Source organism: Colias philodice, chromosome 5 (genome assembly GCF_061535455.1).
Source record: "Colias philodice isolate Cphi_HAF_F1 chromosome 5, ilColPhil1 Martin Lab GWU primary, whole genome shotgun sequence".
In the NCBI taxonomy this organism is placed as follows: Eukaryota; Metazoa; Arthropoda; class Insecta; order Lepidoptera; family Pieridae; genus Colias; species Colias philodice.
Window position 1 is genome coordinate 894,011 of NC_143090.1, and position 18,079 is coordinate 912,089.

At 33.9% G+C, this 18,079-nt stretch overlaps 1 protein-coding gene across 1 annotated transcript in view; it reads left to right on the forward strand.

Annotated features, from left to right (window-relative positions):
- Window positions 1-712: 712 nt before the first annotated feature.
- The window catches only part of Cad87A (cadherin 87A), a 53,805-nt gene continuing 36,438 nt past the window's right edge, over window positions 713-18,079 (forward strand). Inside the window, exon 1 of the mRNA XM_089695383.1 lies at window positions 713-1,048. The gene's annotated coding sequence lies outside the window, so the exon portion shown is untranslated. The remainder of the gene's footprint in view (window positions 1,049-18,079) is intronic.

Sequence of the window (18,079 nt, forward strand, 5' to 3'; positions counted from 1 at the left end):
GTAATTTATACTTGATCATAGCAATTTGATAATAGCTGTGTAATAAATTACATTGTACTTTTTAGGAATTAATTTTTTGTTTAGCATACCTACTTAACTAACTCAAAGCTTCAAAGCTTAGTTACCTAATATTTTTAAATAAAACTTTATAATAAATGGCAAGATATACTTAACTTGTAGTATGTATGGTGTTATTTTATTATCTGTGGTTTTATCTCATTTATTTTTTTTATTTTAGAACATTGAGCTATTGAGCTATTATAACAAAATAGTATCTCAATGTTTTAGAATGCAGATTCAACAAAATTTATATGTGCAAAATACTACAATTATATTTTTAATTGAATTAAACTTAAATGTTATATTATATGTATTACAATTTTCAACCGACTTTCTTATAATAATAATAATATTTAAATCCAAGATTTTTAAAAGTGCAATATACTTATACAGCGACATCTAGTGATTTGATACAACTAAATAAAGTACAATAAGCGCCATCTTTTGCATTCTGTTTAAACTCCGCAAAATATCGATATTGGTGTCCTAGAAAATCGAAGTAGTTTACTTTCTAACCACAAGAGGCGCTATTGACGCAAAATCATGTGGGCAGGGCTCCGTCTCTTTTACGCAAGCTACAAACGCGTTTACACGAAAGAGATAGCAATATACGCATTTCAAGTTATTCAACTTAGTACAAATTTTGAAATTGTAAACATGTCAGGATGTCAGTCGCGGGCACAATACCACGGTGGCAAGTAACAATTTTTTTGGGAAACAAGTTAAAAATCTAGTGACCGCGAGTTTTTACTTAAAAAAAGTGATAAAGTGCGTGTACTTTCCCGTTTAGTGGCCGATTTGTTCGTGTTTAGTGATTGTTTGTGTCAATTTGTATTCAGTGAAGCCGATGTCGGAATCTTGTAGCTAACGGTATTGAGTCGTGAAGTTTTGTCTGAAATTTAACATACCTACCTAGATGTTGCAGCCTCCTTTGCGACGAAATACCCGGATATATGCCATGCTACTTTAATTTGAACTTTTACAAACGGTAAGTGCTTTCAATACTTCAAAAGAAGTTTGTATTTATGTAAATACTTAAGTGTGGAAGCTTGATTAATGGAGTTTAAAGTAGTAGGGACTAGAGGGAAGAGTGAGCGAAGAATTAATAATAAAAAAAATGACTAAAAAGTAAAAAGAAACGCTAAATCTCGTTGCGTATTACAATAATTCAATTTTCATTCATTTAAGTAAAGAACACTTATTCATTGTAAGTCTATTTGTGTCTACTTAGTCAGGTCAGATATTTTTTACGATCATGCAGTAAACTACCTATTAACTAACAGACTTCTATACGTTATGGCTGGTTCACACTTTGATTAGTGCGAGTGCAGGTGATTAGTGCGAGTGCAGGTGTGTAGTGCGAGTAGTGTCCAATTCAACTGCGAGTGCAGGTGATTAGTGCGAGTGCAGGACAATGGTGAAATTCGCGACGCTACACACTACGCTAAACACTAAACACTAAACACTCCTGTCCAGACGTGTTTAGGCAGGCACACTGCGAGTGATGGGGAAGGGCGCTTGTGCACTACAAGGAATTTTACTGTCCGGCATTCCGATTTTTTACGGTCCGGTGTGGCATGAAAAAACCGATGAATTGCTTGTGCACCTGTCCGTCTTTACTCGGATCAGTGCGGTACAGTTCAAGGAAGTTTGGCGGTATAATGCTATCATAAATGATTGTTTTTGCATTTTACAAGAAACGAGTAAAAAATATAGAAGGTGAAATATTATATTATTTCGTTATAATAAAAAGTAAAGTTCCGTAAGAGATTTAAAATGCGTGTTTCACATATTTATTTTAATCGGTGACGAGGAGCTAAAGCTATTCCCACTTGAACTTTAACTTACCAACACTTACTTAGATAATAATTATAGGTCACTGCTTGGTCAATGTATATAAAATAACAATACCGACTTCTCAAATCTCATTGCCAACTAAAAGAAAGTAAAACAAGAGCTTACTTTCAATTGGCATATGCAGTAAAAACAGTAAAATCCAAGCAAGTGGGCATTCGAAAACAATTATACCTACAGCGACTCGTAGACACAAAAAACCATCCGGAATAGGGAAAAGTAAAATGTCGGACAGTAAAATTACGTCTAGTGCACAAGCTAGTATATAGATTAATGGCGTGCCATACCGGACCGTAAAAAATCGGAATGCCGGACCGTAAAATTCCTTGTAGTGGACAAACGCCCGAAGGGAGGGCGCGCGGGACGTGGCTACTCGCAGTCCACTCGCAAAAAAATAGAACACGCTTCTATTCACTTTACTACACAGCCTACTAAACACTCGCACTAAACAGTCGCTGTCCACACGTAGTACTACTCATCACCTGCACTCGCACTAATCAAAGTGTGAACCAGCCTTAAACGTAAGTAGGTACCTACCCATTAAAAGTACTTACAAACACCTTTTGTTTTAATTAAAAAGCTTCCGTTTGACTTGAGTTCATTATTTTAATAATTATGTCAATGATCCCATTGTTAAGACCCCATACCTACCTATGTGACGATATAAATGCGAGCTTTTGTAATCTAATATTCGAGCCAAAAATGGAGGGTAATGCCAAAAAAGAGTTTATTGTAAGTTGGTAGGTACGTACCGACTCTTGTTCTAAGGTTCCTATATTACTTATGGACCTACCTTCCTTCATTGTTCTAATTATTGTAAGAATAATAATAATTAGAACAATGTTTTTTTAAATAGGTAGGAAATACCTAACATCTTGTCTATGAAATTTTCGTTCATAACGATAACGATTAACCTTTTTTTTTTTTTTTTTTAAGTGGGGAAATCTTGCATAGATACCCACGGCCTCCGGGGAAGGGGCCGTGGGTTATGTCGGATTCCTACCGACCAAAACCCCACTGTGTTCCGTCAAGCCGCATCAACGACGGGGCCACGGGTATGGTAGAATTCTTCCGTGACATAACGATTAACCTAGGTAATACCTACCTATAACGTAAGTAGCTAAGGTAACTGGTAATCTAGATAGATAGGTACAGATAATTATTAGGTAATGCAACTGCATAGGTAGGTAGGTACTTCGAGCATGTTGGACTTCGGAGTTAGAACTTCTGATTCTCTATCTAAACCTTTTGACAAATTTTATTATGTACCTACCTAGGTAGGTTGTTTGTTTACCGATTACTTTTGAACGACGTAACCGATTATGAATTATGATGCGGTAAGAGTAAGAGCAGTAAATAAGGAAGTTTTGCATACAGCATACCTACGCAATCTCAGAAAGACTAGGTATTTCCTACAAAATAATATTAGATAGGTATTATCCGAAGGTTTAAAGTTAAATTAACGATCAATAACTACCTAGGTATGTTTTCTGTTAATCTTCCAAAAATTGCAGACACAAAAAAATTCACCCCGTGAAAGGTAGGTACATAGGTATAATCTAGTATCGATATAAATTATAATATTCCCTATTGTTCTTTTTAAACAACGAATAACTTTTAAACCATTTAAAAAGTCGATTTTTAAGGTCGGATGTCCTAACTTTTAGGATGATTCATTGGGACAAAGGAAGAGATATGCATGACACGTTCCAATATTTAGCGACATAATATAATAAAACATGTGTAAAAAATAGCGATATTTAATTGCAAAAACAATGAATTATTATTACAATTTTGAAATAGGGTGGAAAGCTTGCAGCTTTTTACGTGGGTGCAAACAGCTGGAGTTGCAGCCGTTGCATATAGCCAGTGTACCTAGTTGTATTTATAGACTCAAGTAGGGATATTAATTTTAAATATAAGTGGGTACCTACTTAATCTAATGGTCTGCGCCAGAAGCAAAATCTTGAAAAGCTCTGCTCTGTAACTTATACGGCTACTTGAGAGGTCTTTCATTTATTTTTAGTTGAGAAAAGAGATTAGATATATTAGAACCTACCTGTTTCACAGACCGATCTTTTAATTGACTCTATATAAAATAACTAGCCGCTCCGCGCGGTTTCACCCCCGTGGCTCCTCTCCTGTTGGTCGTAGCGTGATGGTGTATAGCCTATAGCCTTCCTTCATAAATGAGCTATCTAACACCGAAAGAATTTTTCAAATCGGACCAGTAGTTCCCGAGATTAGCGCGTTCAAACAAACAAACAAATAAACTCTTCAGTTTTATAATATTAGTATAGATTACAAGCTTGTTCTTAACAATTTTGTATTTATCACGCAATTGAAGAAAAACTAAAAAGTTAGAAATCCTACCCAATCGACGCATCTACAACTAATTATTTTAATTGATCTTGGTAACAGTTTATTGTCATTCAATAAAGTTGAGAACTAGGTACTTACTACCTACGAGGAAATACATTCGATGTGAAGGGAACGCAAAAGTATGCCTTTCTCAAATCATGCTATGCTATAAATGCGAAAGCTAACCGGTAAACAGTTTTGAATTAAATTCTTTAAAAAGGCGAAAAACAGAGCCTATTTCGTCTATGAAAATATAAACCGCCAGAGATAGGGCATGGGAATTTGTAAAACCTTCGCGCGATAGTGTGCGATAGCTAGCACGCGGAGAGCTAGTTCCCAAACATAGTATTGCTTTATCTTCCCACGTCATTATTGTTCAAATCTCTACCACAGTCTACGGCTATGTTATATGCGAATTGAAAAAGTGAAGTAACGGCGTACGGCCTTGTAGTAAAGGTCCGAGTCTACCGGTTTGTCGGTTTGTCACGCACGGTCCGGTCGTGAGTCGATATGAATCATAGCTTTCCTTCGATATTTTGTAGCTATAATTAAAGGCTTTGAAACGGATCTAGCTTTTAACCCAAAGGAATTGTTAAATTATTTAGTTAAATATGCAGATTATAGCTTTAAAGTTTAAACATAGCCGTAGCAGTGACACACCAGTAAAACTGGTACAAGTTAATACTAAAAGTATCTATCCTTTGTTCTTGATAACATAAAAGGTGATACGATTTATTACCAAAGAATAAATAAAAATTATTAAACAAAAATTCCCAATGCATACATTAGCATATTAAAAATATGCTTCACATGATCTAAAATAACTACTTATATCACAGACTAATAATAATATACTACGTATACTTATATATACAGTATGGAATACCTAAATGAAAATTGCACTGATCATGAAGATAGCTTAAGCTCATAGACCTAATTTTTCTGTTACAATTGCTTACAATGCAATGTAGAGCGATGTAAAAAAAAACAATTTCTGGGCAACCAATCATGAATGATCTAACATCTAATGCTTGCGTCGAGAGTCGAATCTTGCACAACTTTTTAAAACAGTCACCTCAATTTTAGAGTGCCAAGGTAACGAGAACAGTTTAATATCTTAATATGGCTGAATGTAAAAAAAAAATAAGTAAATCTATTTAAAAAAAATTACAATTATCATGACGCGGAAATTAGAGTCTCGCTCGCTCACTTTCGGTACGGAACCTTAAAAAGGAATCATAAAATGAATCTACACTTGAAATACGTCCCTTCCTCTAATATGAATTCCAGATATCCAAAGCAATTCAAATACTTATTTTTAAATCTGACTGCATTAACCTTTTGAAGGTTGCTCAATCAATTTTATGCAACTTATGACTAAGTAGATATTCTTCGTATTGGAGATCGCTAGCGGATGTGTTAAGATTAAAATTTTTGTATTTCCTTGTTTCTTATTGCGGTCTAGATTATAATTTTAAATCATAATTTGAAAAGCTTTTTTCGGTTTACAAGATTGTTTTAAATAACGACTTCCGTAACACAAATATAATTCTTTGACACCAAGTTTATCAACATTAGGAAAACATACTAGATTTTGTTTGTTTTGCTGTGTTTAATGTTTACATACCTAAATAAATTTAACGGTAAGTTACCGTTACCATATTGTGCTATAATAAAAATTGTAAAAATCTCATTTATAACTTAGTTTTAGCATTAGCACGTCTTGTCCTTTAATAAACACGAACAGTTCGTGAAAATGAATTGGATGTTTGTTAATCTCATAGCTGATAAGGTCTAAATTAAATAAGCACACATATAAAGTCTGGAACTCATTTCAACCAACCAGAAGAGGGTTATACTTATAGATTTATCAGTAAATTATCCATTATAATATTTGTAGTTTGATTCTAACCTTACTGGATATTCGATCTTCTAATTCACGTCAACACGTGGCGTCAAGGCGATCCGCATTCCTGCACAATATTTAACTATGCATATAGTTAGGTATACATTGCAATTTGCAGTTGCCAGTATTGAAATACTAACTAAATGACTTGAAACTGAATGAATAGACAGAGATATTAGCCCAGATCCGGTACCGTAGATTGATATCAAATATTTATTAATAACTAATTGGCTGGTCTTCGTGACTTTATCTAAATTATGAGATATAATTTTACCTAAGTTGCCCTACAAGCTTGTTCCAGTGAAAGTTCAATGACAAAATCGTTTAATACGTCTCAATGATTATTATCAGCACAAACAGAAAGGCGAACAGAAACGGTTTGTTGAAACTAAAGCATACGTAAATAGCAAAAAACTAGAGGAACATTATGGACTTACTTAAAATTTATTCGTAACTCTATGCCGATAAAATGCGGAATTAAAATTTGTCTTTGTACTTTTTTCAATTAGGTAGGTGTTATTTTATACCCATGCCTTTTATATATACATATATGTTTCACGTAATCTTCCTCCGTTACTTGAACATGAACTGGGAACAACCAGGAAATATAATTTAGAAACCCGACACCATAGCAGTTGTATTGTTCTCAACAGTTCTAAGTTTCACTTTTATACGCTGACCAACAGACATGACTAATGGGAGAAAATATTATGAAAGACCACTGGAAATTACGTTTATATTATCATATTTTATAATAATTACAAACCGCTGCAGCTGCTAAGTTGTAACTGTGCCCTTGCAAATATGAAAATATAGTTTTACGAATATTTCGCTCATTAATGATACCTATTTTTAAAATCCCTGATGGATGCATTTTATTTTTTGTAAAATCTTTAAGTGAGTGCAGACAGAGTATGAAGTTGAAAATGCGGGTCATTTTGTAGAATTATTTTGATTATTTTGATGATAATCTATACATACATATATCGAAAGTTCGTTCACATCTTATTTCTTCTGTAATTCGTTGCCTCGTCCGTATTTAATAAGTACATCATTATATCCTACGAAAAATATCTTCATTATTTTCGTATAAAGCGCAAAGTAGAATGCAGGAGAGAGTAGTTAGAGCTTGCGGATAAACTCCTATACAAATAATTTATTTTGCGTTTCGCTTCGGAGGTCACGTAAAGTTACGTTCAGAAATCGCTTCGTGTTCCGAATTTTATTCATATCCAGTCTTACTGAAAATAAACTGCACTACTACAATTTTATATCCTCATGTTTTTTTCTGCTGGGTAGCCTTCGTCCCTGCGGTTTATTTTTGTTTGAAACAGTTGTTTCCGTAATTCTGATCCACGCATCGATAATCAAAAACGTGGGCTGATTTTTCAATCCTTGGTTAAAACTTATTCGTCGAATAATGTATAAAACTACCATTTTAAAACGTATTCTAATTGCCCGTATTTGACAGTTTACGTGAGACTTAAATATTATCGTGTAATACTTTATTGGACGGATAAGTTTTATCCAAGCATTGAACAATCGGCCCTAAATATAGCAAAATTAAAACGAAAAGATGTTCTTTTATTGTTGTTTTATGCTAGCAAAAAGCATTATATACCATATTCATGGTACTTTAGCATTGTAATGCTACCAATTTCGTTTAATTAAGGGACCCAAACTTTCTCAGTAATTGATGATGATTTGCCCTAATGAATATGGAATAATTTACAACGCACACATAAAGTAAATACCTTATAATTGAATATTTAAGAATTATGTGCGAATAAATTAGCGTATTACCTAACGATAATTACGAATCACATTCTTTATGAGCGTTACGATGTTGTTATATCATAAAACGCAGCTGCAAGGAACAATTGTTAGAACAATGGGTAAAAACAATGAAAAAGAGAAAAAACACACTATAGGGGGTGAGACGTCAGAATTGGGTCATAATATAAACGGAAAATTTAGTTTAGAAAACCAAAGATTATGAGAACAATTACTACAGGGTCAAATACCCCGGCTGGGAAAAAATGATAACTTAATTTTTCATTGTTCTTCAATGAAGTTGAATATCAATTTGGAGCTCGACTCGATAGGTTTTGAAGAAATACATAATCTGGCGCCAAATAACAGCCATTTAATTTTTATTATAATACATATTTGGTTATGCCCATGTCTTCTTAAGTTAATTAGGTACTTATCTGCTGTCGTTGTCTGTCTGAAGTAAAATTGTAGAAAGAAAGAGGATCTATGAACTTAACTACTAAAAATTAAAACGGGTAAATTCGTGATTCAATCACATTTCTGTGCCAGCATTCAATAATTATCCTTAATAACCTCGCTTTAAGCTTATATTAAATTTCAGAAAATATTGCATGTACAAATTATACGCTTTACCTCTTTCCCATTACAATAATTATCTCACACAATAACAATACAGTCATTATCCTAAAACCCAACAGGACAGCAAATCCGCTCGCTTATTTGCATGCAAAATACAATTCTAATGACCATGACATTTAATTCAAATTTGCATGATTTACATCGAGTCTTGAACTACGTAAAATTAAATGTATAAATACGTGCTGAGGTCAAAAGCCTATAGCAATATGCAGTTACAAGAGATATTCTACTAATATTATTAATGAACTAGCCGCTCCGCGCGGTTTCACCCCCGTGGCTCCTCTCCTGTTAGTCGTAGCGTGATGGTATATAGCCTATAGCCTTCCTCGATAAGTGAGCTATCTAACACCGAAAGAATTTTTCAAATCGGACCAGTAGTTCCCGAGATTAGCGCGTTCAAACAAACAAACAAACACTCTTCAGCTTTATGATATTAGTATAGATTCAGATACATTATTACGAATAACTTCTTATTCTTCTCCTATTGAACTTATGTAATTAATTAATGATTCTTATAACTAGTATATTTATTTAAAAAAATAACTGGATGATAAAGTCAGAACTTCTTGTTCCCACAACAATATTATTCACAAGATTTTTGCTTCATGTCTTGGATGCTTTGCCATAGAACAAACGACGACCTCAGATGTTTTTTTTAATTAGTATTTATAATATTTTCGCTATGTTTCACACGAAACTGAAGGTCGCGACAAATGACCCGATTCCCAGGTGGCTATTCTTCGTGGGCATATATTGCATAGTACAGTTGGGTAAGGAGATGAACAAGATCTGTGTGCTTGTAATTATAATAGTTGTTAACCGACTTTTAGAATGAAGTATAAAGAGGGATTGTAGTTTGAAACGTATGTAGCTATTGTAGCTACCTGTATGTTTGTATGTCTATTAACATAATAACTAATATTGCGATAAATATATGTATGACTTTCAAACAATAAGAATTGGCGTCCAGAAAAAAATATTTTATATCATTTATCTGAGTCGTATACAAATTACGAAGTTACGTGAAGTAATGTGACATGAATATTCCCATTGAAAGTTAAATTTTACATCAATACTGGAATTTCCTATTTATCTTAGTTAATATCATTCTTTTTTACTCGTCTAGTTTCCGACCATGGGCTTGAAATCGAAAATCTTTGCTGAGAGTCACCATAGTTACAACTACAACTATCGCGTACACGTAAATTAAAATGTATAATAGTTATTTACTTTTATCCATTTATAGTGACCTTTTTATGCTTTACGATATGTTGTCTACATGAAAACCTGTCAACACTTAGTAACTAGTATTTCTTGGTACATTGACATGATTGTAGTGTAATTTATTCCAAGATAGAAAAATGTCGTATTGAATTATGGTTTGAGAGCGCTTTATTTTATTTTATTCTATTTTGAATTGAGTGGGTACAGTCTAGCTTTTTATATCTAAAAATGGAGTGTAAATATAAATAAATATCTACGAGCCATTAACTTAAAATCTTAAATTATTTCCTGAAATATTATGGCCCTTTTGCAAATGCAACATACCTTCCAGATTTTTTAAGGTACTATCTTTGCTTTTTAAATTAAGCTGTTTACGATGTTTCTGTTCTGTGTTCTATTATTTTGTGTGTATTTTAAATTAGGGATGTAACGATACATGATTTTGCCGATACGATACCGATACCGATATTTGCAGTAATGTATCGGCGATACCGATACCGATACCGATATCGATGGCTTGGTAGAAAAATAAATAGTGAATTATGCATAAAAAGTTACCAGCATTTAACAGAGACTCAACTGTTAATCGTATTCTATTAAATAAAAATACCAAATCAAAAAACAACAAAACCATTTATTTTAGTATTATTATTTTACAAAGTCAGTTAAACTTTAAGTAATACACATAAAATCAGTACCTAATAAAAGTTTACTATTGGTAGAGTTTTTTCAGAAAACAAAGTGCGCACGCGTGGGCGGCCTCCCGCATCGTTCATTGGGTGCGGTTTTTTGAATTGTTTGATATCGGTATCGGTTGTTTTATTATCGGCGATACCGATATATCGGCTTGCCGATTAATCAGCCGATATATCGGTATCGGTATCGGTATCGTTACATCCCTATTTTAAATGTATTCTTTTATTGTGTCTATTTATATATTTTTTTATATCTGATGAATTGAAGTAAACGCGTAAAGCTGTTTTCTTTAGTTAATAATTACATTAGTCATTAGATATAGTGAGATATAACGCAACGAGCTCTCTTACTACATATATATACTCCGGTAGCCGACTGCGAGATTCCTTACGCAATCGCGTAAAACATAGATTAGTTTTTATTCCGAGCCGGTAACGGAAAAATCTTGTCTTCTCCATAGTTATGCTCCTGCAAGATATTTTCATTTTATGGTAAGAGGGGAAGCGAATGGCGCGAAATGACGGTGGCCTAGTAATTATAAACTTAATTTAGTAATTTTCAGTTGAATAGTGAATTAATATTGTTAGTTAATTAAATAGATAATTAAATAGGTGAGGTTCAATTGCGTACGCTATTTTAATTTGTAATACAAATGGCAGAAGAGAAACTACTTGAAAGGCCGGCAACATACCCACAATGTCTCTGACACTGCGCGTACATATGGGCGACGTGGAGCACTTACCACCAGGTGACGCGTCTGCTCTGTTGCCCCCTATTGCATAAAAAAAAATGAGCTCTCTAGTAGGTACAGAGCTTTTCAAGAAGACCTTTTGGATACGCATTAGTTAGAATTAGTTGTTTTTGTGGGGGATAATGTTTGTAGGTTCGGAGGATTCTGGTACAACAAAAATGAAACCGTACCTAATTTATTTCCATACAATATAATGAAATGATACAACAGCTTACATAACATCAATTGCTTTTGAGAATCAATAGCGAACGTGATCTCGGGACGAACGAATCGTTTGATTATCACGTATTTTGAATATTTTTGTGACGTCATCACTGGGCAATTTTCTCCATGAGAATTTTTTACCGTCCACATTCCTTTCTGTGTAGTAGTAATTTGTTTGTTTTTATTTATATTTTTGTAAATTTTGTAACGTTATGAATATTTAAGTTAATCTATACTAATATTATAAAGAGGAAAAGTTTGTAAGTATGTATGTATGTATGTATGTATGTATGGTTTTCACGCAAAAACTACTGGACCGATTTCAAAAATTCTTTCACCATTAGAAAGCTACATATTTACTGAGCAACATAGGCTATATTGCTTTTTCAAAAAAATTAGAAATCCTTACCAAAAATGCAATAATGTAACCCAAGGTGTAAAAAAATCCTCAATAAAACTTCTGTCATCGCGTGCGCTGCGGAATCTATTGAAGATAGAACAAAAAAATGTTCTACGGTATTATAGAATGGATCAATATCTACAAGAAAGTCCGCGATACCATATGTCCATCTTCAGTAGTTATGTTACTACAACAACTTTTTTACGTTTTCAAAGTAAATAGAAGTGCCGACAGTAATCAAACCATGTTATCCATACACATATATTAATCCTTATCCCATTAAATGATGTTTTATTATAGACTGTTTCAATACCAGCAAAATAGTTTTTAAATGAAAAGAATTGGATATTCCATTCAAAAGATATAACGAATTTTTAAAAGTTGTTCGAGCAGGCCGTAGTGCGGGGGTCACGGAGGAATTCTACCAATATGCGTCTTGACGGAACACAGTGGGGTTTTGTTCGGTAGGAATCCGACATAACCCACGGCCCCTCCCCCGGAGGCCGTGGGTATCTATGAAAGATTTCCCCACTAAAACAAAAAAAAAGGCCGTAGTGCGCGACCGACGCGGTAAAGGTGATTTTCATGTGATTAAAAATTAAACCTATAGTCCGACCTATAGTAGACTTTTCACTGTAACAATATCGCTATCTATGCGGGTGAAACCGCAGGGGATTGCTAGTAGTCTAATACAAAGACACGTCAATATATTATTATTTAAGGTGAATGGAGTATATGAATTGAATCGCCTATAAAAGAAAGTCTCGAAAAAATAAACAACTTTTTTTGCACATAAAACATAATCATAAGTGAATTATGAGTAGGTACATAAATTATTAATTATACAAGCAACAGATTTTAAAAGATAAAAGATGTTAATTCAGAACATTATGCTTATGTTAATTTTATATTTAATTAATGTAAATGATCGGTTGAGTAATGTTACGCTAATGTTTTCTTACTTGAGAGTTGAGATGAAGTAACATCCATCTAGTTTAAATTATCAATTTGACCTAATGCGATTTACGAAAAATATATTTAAAATAAATTTAATATTAATCTTCTTATATATAAAAATGAATCGCAAAATGTGTTGGTAAGCGCATAACTCGAGAACGGCTGAACCGATTTCGATAATTCTTTTTTTATTATATTCCTTGAAGTACGAGGATGGTTCTTAATTCTTATGTAGAGAAAACGTAAATATGTACCACGGGCGAAGCCGGGGCGGACCGCTAGTTTATCATAATTATGCACAACAAAAATACTTTTGCACTTTTTATAAAAAATAAACATATTTCCATAAGTCGTAATATTTTTGTTTTATGTATTTCTTTGCTGCCTTTTATTAAGGCTTTATGTATTTAATAAAATATTAAATTAAAGTATTTGGTTGTACTTTGTTATATTGTTTTAAATAATAAATACCTACATAATTTCAAACTACCTATTAGGTACATATTACATCACGCCGAATTTCGAGATAAAAATCAAGATCTTACAAGAAATAAACCGCAAAAGTTATTTCCAACACAAGCCACGAAACCTGCACTATACCATGTTCAAGTAAAAGTAAATCAAAGTAACTGTAGAAGGTGTCTGGTTAAATTACACTAACTGTAACCAGTGATGCGGTTACGGCTACTGAGTTCCCATGGCAAGGCAAAAAACGGGATATCCTGGATAAGTTCCGTTGGAGTTATAGAGACTTGTATTTATAAGAAACTTCAGTTTCTTGATTTTTGAAATAAATGTTAATTGTTCTCTTTAATAATTATATTAATAGGTACTTTTAGTAAATTTTCGAATTAATCACAAAAATTCAATGGGTTTTTAATTTTTATACTCTACATCGTCTCGGCTACCAAGATTTTCTTGTATGTATGAAAAAATAATGATACCTATAGATCTAGTTTCATTAATTACTAGCTGTGCACTGCGGTTTTACCCGCATTGCTCCGCTCTTGTTGGTCTTAACGTGATGAAAACGTGTATAGTGTATACCTATAGCCTTCCTCGACAAAGGAGCTATCTCCGAACACCGAAAGAATTTTTTAAAATCAATTAATTAGTACATATATATAGATTTTATGTGTCCTACGTGTAGTTTAATGTATTTCTGTTGCTTTTAATTCAATGTAAAGTAACTAAATCACGTTCGTCTAGTGTCTACATTGAATAACATAACGCATACTACGCGGTTTAAGTCACATTATAAATTAAAATAATTTGGAAAATCCAAAAGTGCACGCCTCATAATTTTTTTTTAATAAATATTTATTAATTATTATTTTTGTTTATTTAATAACAATTAAACCACATCGAATCAGACCCTGAAAAATGAAAGGGTTCTATTCCTGAGCATACTCAAGCGTAAGAGAAAAAAAACCGGCCAAGTGCGAGTCGGGCTCGCGCACAAAGGGTTCCGTAGCAGCAAATATAATAAATTACAGTTAAATCAACCTATCTCAAAAACTATAAGAGATACTTTGATCAAACCAAAAATCGTTGAAAGAGTTAATTAGCATGCATCACCTCTATTTTTTTTAGAATTTTATACCCCGTAGTTATAAAAATAGAGGGGGGGGGACATACTTTTTACGACTTTGAGAGCTGATATCTCAAAAACCGTTCACTTTAAGAAAAATGTTTTTTAGAAAACTTTATATCATTTTAAAAGACCTTTCCATTGATACCCCACACGGGTATGTACATCGAAAAAAAAAATTTCATCCCTCAGTTACATGTATGGGGGGCCCCACCCCCAATTCTTTTTTTTACTATTTAGTGTCATATTTTTGTAGCGGTTCATACAACACATATTCCCATCAAATTTCATCACTGTAGTACTTATAGTTTCCGAGTAAATCGGCTGTGACAGACGGACAGACGGACAGACGGACAGACGGACATGACGAAACTATAAGGGTTCCGTTTTTGCCATTTTGGCTACGGAACCCTAAAAAAAGACTCGATTAGTAAAGTATTTCGGTCGCTATCGTGTTAACAAGAAAAAGGATCCGCACATACAGACACACGGACGTCCAAGACAGAACTTTTTTAAACTGTTTTTTAACTAGTTTAAATAACAAAAATGACATCAAAAATATCATGAACGTTAAAAATAGTGTTTTTTCTTAATATGTGTGTGTATGTATTATCTTACAAGTGCAATGTATGATACATAAAGACATTTTAAGTTTGAAAAATCAGATGTTTTGCGCGAAGTGACAGTAGTACCCACCTCAACGCTTCGCTTATGAGGCGTGCAAAAAAGACTCGATTAGTAAAGTATTTCGGTCGCTATCGTGTTAACAAGAAAAAGGATCCGCACATACAGACACACGGACGTCCAAGACAGAACTTTTTTAAACTGTTTTTTAACTAGTTTAAATAACAATAATGACATCAAAAATATCATGAACGTTAAAAATAGTGTTTTTTCTTAATATGTGTGTGTATGTATTATCTTACAAGTGCAATGTATGATACATAAAGACATTTTAAGTTTGAAAAATCAGATGTTTTGCGCGAAGTGACAGTAGTAGTTAGTACCCACCTCAACGCTTCGCTTATGAGGCGTGCAATATGTTATGGAATTACTTAGTTTTTTTGCATATAGCGTTAAAACTAGCATAAATTGTTGTCTTATTTTAAACACACTGAAAACTTTTTTTAAATACATCGAAAAAAGTACCTACAATTTATCGAAGCGTTGAGTTTTAAAATCAACACAAGTGAAAGAGTTTAGTCATTTGTATAATACTAGCTTACCGCTCGCGGCTTCGCCCGCTTTGTCTGAAACCTAATAAATTATATATACTAAAACCTTCCTCTTGAATCACTCGTTCTATTCAAAAAAAAAAATTGGTTGTCTGTAAAGTCAGTTTACTGACGATAGTTGACCCGTGAACGTGACAACGTCCGATTGTGCTTCTTTGTTGCTCGTTCCGCACTCTCGCTTGCAATTCAAGCCTATGGAACGCCTCAGAGCGAGGTAACGCCGCATGAGTCATGTTTTTTCGTGCGTGCAGCCGGCTCTATCAAAATTATAAGACGTTGTCACGTCAAAAAACTGCATCAAATTCCGTTGCGTAGTTTTAAAGATTTAAGCATACATAGAGGGACATAGTGACAGAGAAAGCGACTGTTTTATACTATGTAGTGACGTGATACTTACACCATAGGTATTACAGTTTAGGTGTTACTTAATACGTGTTATAACAATGCCCTCAAATACGAATTTCTTAACACAGATAAAGAAATTGGTAACAAACAATACCTACAGACGAGCGATTTGCAAAACCTTTCGATTTTATTGTTCCCACAGATCTGGTTTATTGCATTTCTTGTTATGTATGAACTCGTTTGAAGAAATAACAAGATATTGCTTGCAAATGTGACATACAACGATGACGTTTTTACTTTTGTGTAGTGGGACTTGTTATTTGTCGCAAGATCTACATATTTATATGATAATTTAATAAATAAGTCAACATGTAGGTCGGTACCTACCTAATTAATATTTTTTTCGTTATTATTGACTGCTGTCCGTAACTTCGTACAAGAACGCTTTACCTACTACATATAATTGTAAATTGTCACATTGTGAAAACCATTATCAAATTGGTCAAGCCGTTTCTGATACAAATAAAATATTTAAACCATGTTATTCCGTAGTAGCTGTCTTATGATAAAATGTGTCGTGCAGTTTTAACAATAAATCATAAGAACGATACAAACAACAAATTAAATTTCTAGGTTCATAATATTAGTCTTGTTTGTCATAAAGCATTATTAACCGTCTCTTACTAATCAAAACTTAAATTATTTAACTAACAGTTAGGGCGCGGGCACACGATGCGTTGCGGCGCCGCACCGCAAAGATTTCACCGTGTCAGTGGGCACACGAGCGGTGCGGCGCCGCAACGTTGTTATGTCGCAGCGGCGTCGTAGCAGGGTTGCACAGCGTGTCCTTCCTTGTGACGCAAAACAACTGAGCGGTGCCGCTCCGACGTCGCACCGCATTCACCCCTCCCCGCCTCGTCTTGGTGGTTGCAAGTCCGGTGCGGCGCCGGAGCGCATCGTGTGACATGCCACAGATATTTCTATGTAAGACGACGCAGCGACACCGCTCCGGCGCCGGACCGCCGCCGCAACGCATCGTGTGCCCCCGCTCTTAGCACCAACATGACTCTAAAATCTAAATAAACCTAAATAAAAAACGATCCTATGTCAACTAAATTATCTTTTAAACAGAGATGAGATTAACTATTAGTTAAATGCTAGTATCTTAACTAAATACAACAGATTTCCGTAGAAACCTCTTATCATAAATATCAACAACGAAGGGTTGTAAAGGGCTTGAGCAATATCGATTAATTAAACAATAAAACCGGCCAAGTGCGAGTCGGGCTCGCGCACAAAGGGTTCCGTAGCAGCAAATATAATAAATTACAGTTAAATCAACCTATCTCAAAAACTATAAGAGATACTTTGATCAAACCAAAAATCGTTGAAAGAGTTAATTAGCATGCATCACCTCTATTTTTTTTAGAATTTTATACCCCGTAGTTATAAAAATAGAGGGGGGGGGACATACTTTTTACGACTTTGAGAGCTGATATCTCAAAAACCGTTCACTTTAAGAAAAATGTTTTTTAGAAAACTTTATATCATTTTAAAAGACCTTTCCATTGATACCCCACACGGGTATGTACATCGAAAAAAAAAATTTCATCCCTCAGTTACATGTATGGGGGGCCCCACCCCCAATTCTTTTTTTTACTATTTAGTGTCATATTTTTGTAGCGGTTCATACAACACATATTCCCATCAAATTTCATCACTGTAGTACTTATAGTTTCCGAGTAAATCGGCTGTGACAGACGGACAGACGGACAGACGGACAGACGGACATGACGAAACTATAAGGGTTCCGTTTTTGCCATTTTGGCTACGGAACCCTAAAAAGTTGAATTTTAAAAATTTATTATAACATACAGTAAGTATAATATTATATAAATTTTTAAAATTCAACTTTTTTTTGCTTAATGAAAAAATCCTATCCTACTAATATTAATACAAAAGTTTGTGAGGATGTGTGTGTGTGTGTGTATGTGTGTTTGTTACTCTTTCAAGCAAAAACTACTGAACCGATTACAATGAAATTTAGTACATATAAAGGGTAACTTGGATTAACACATAGGAT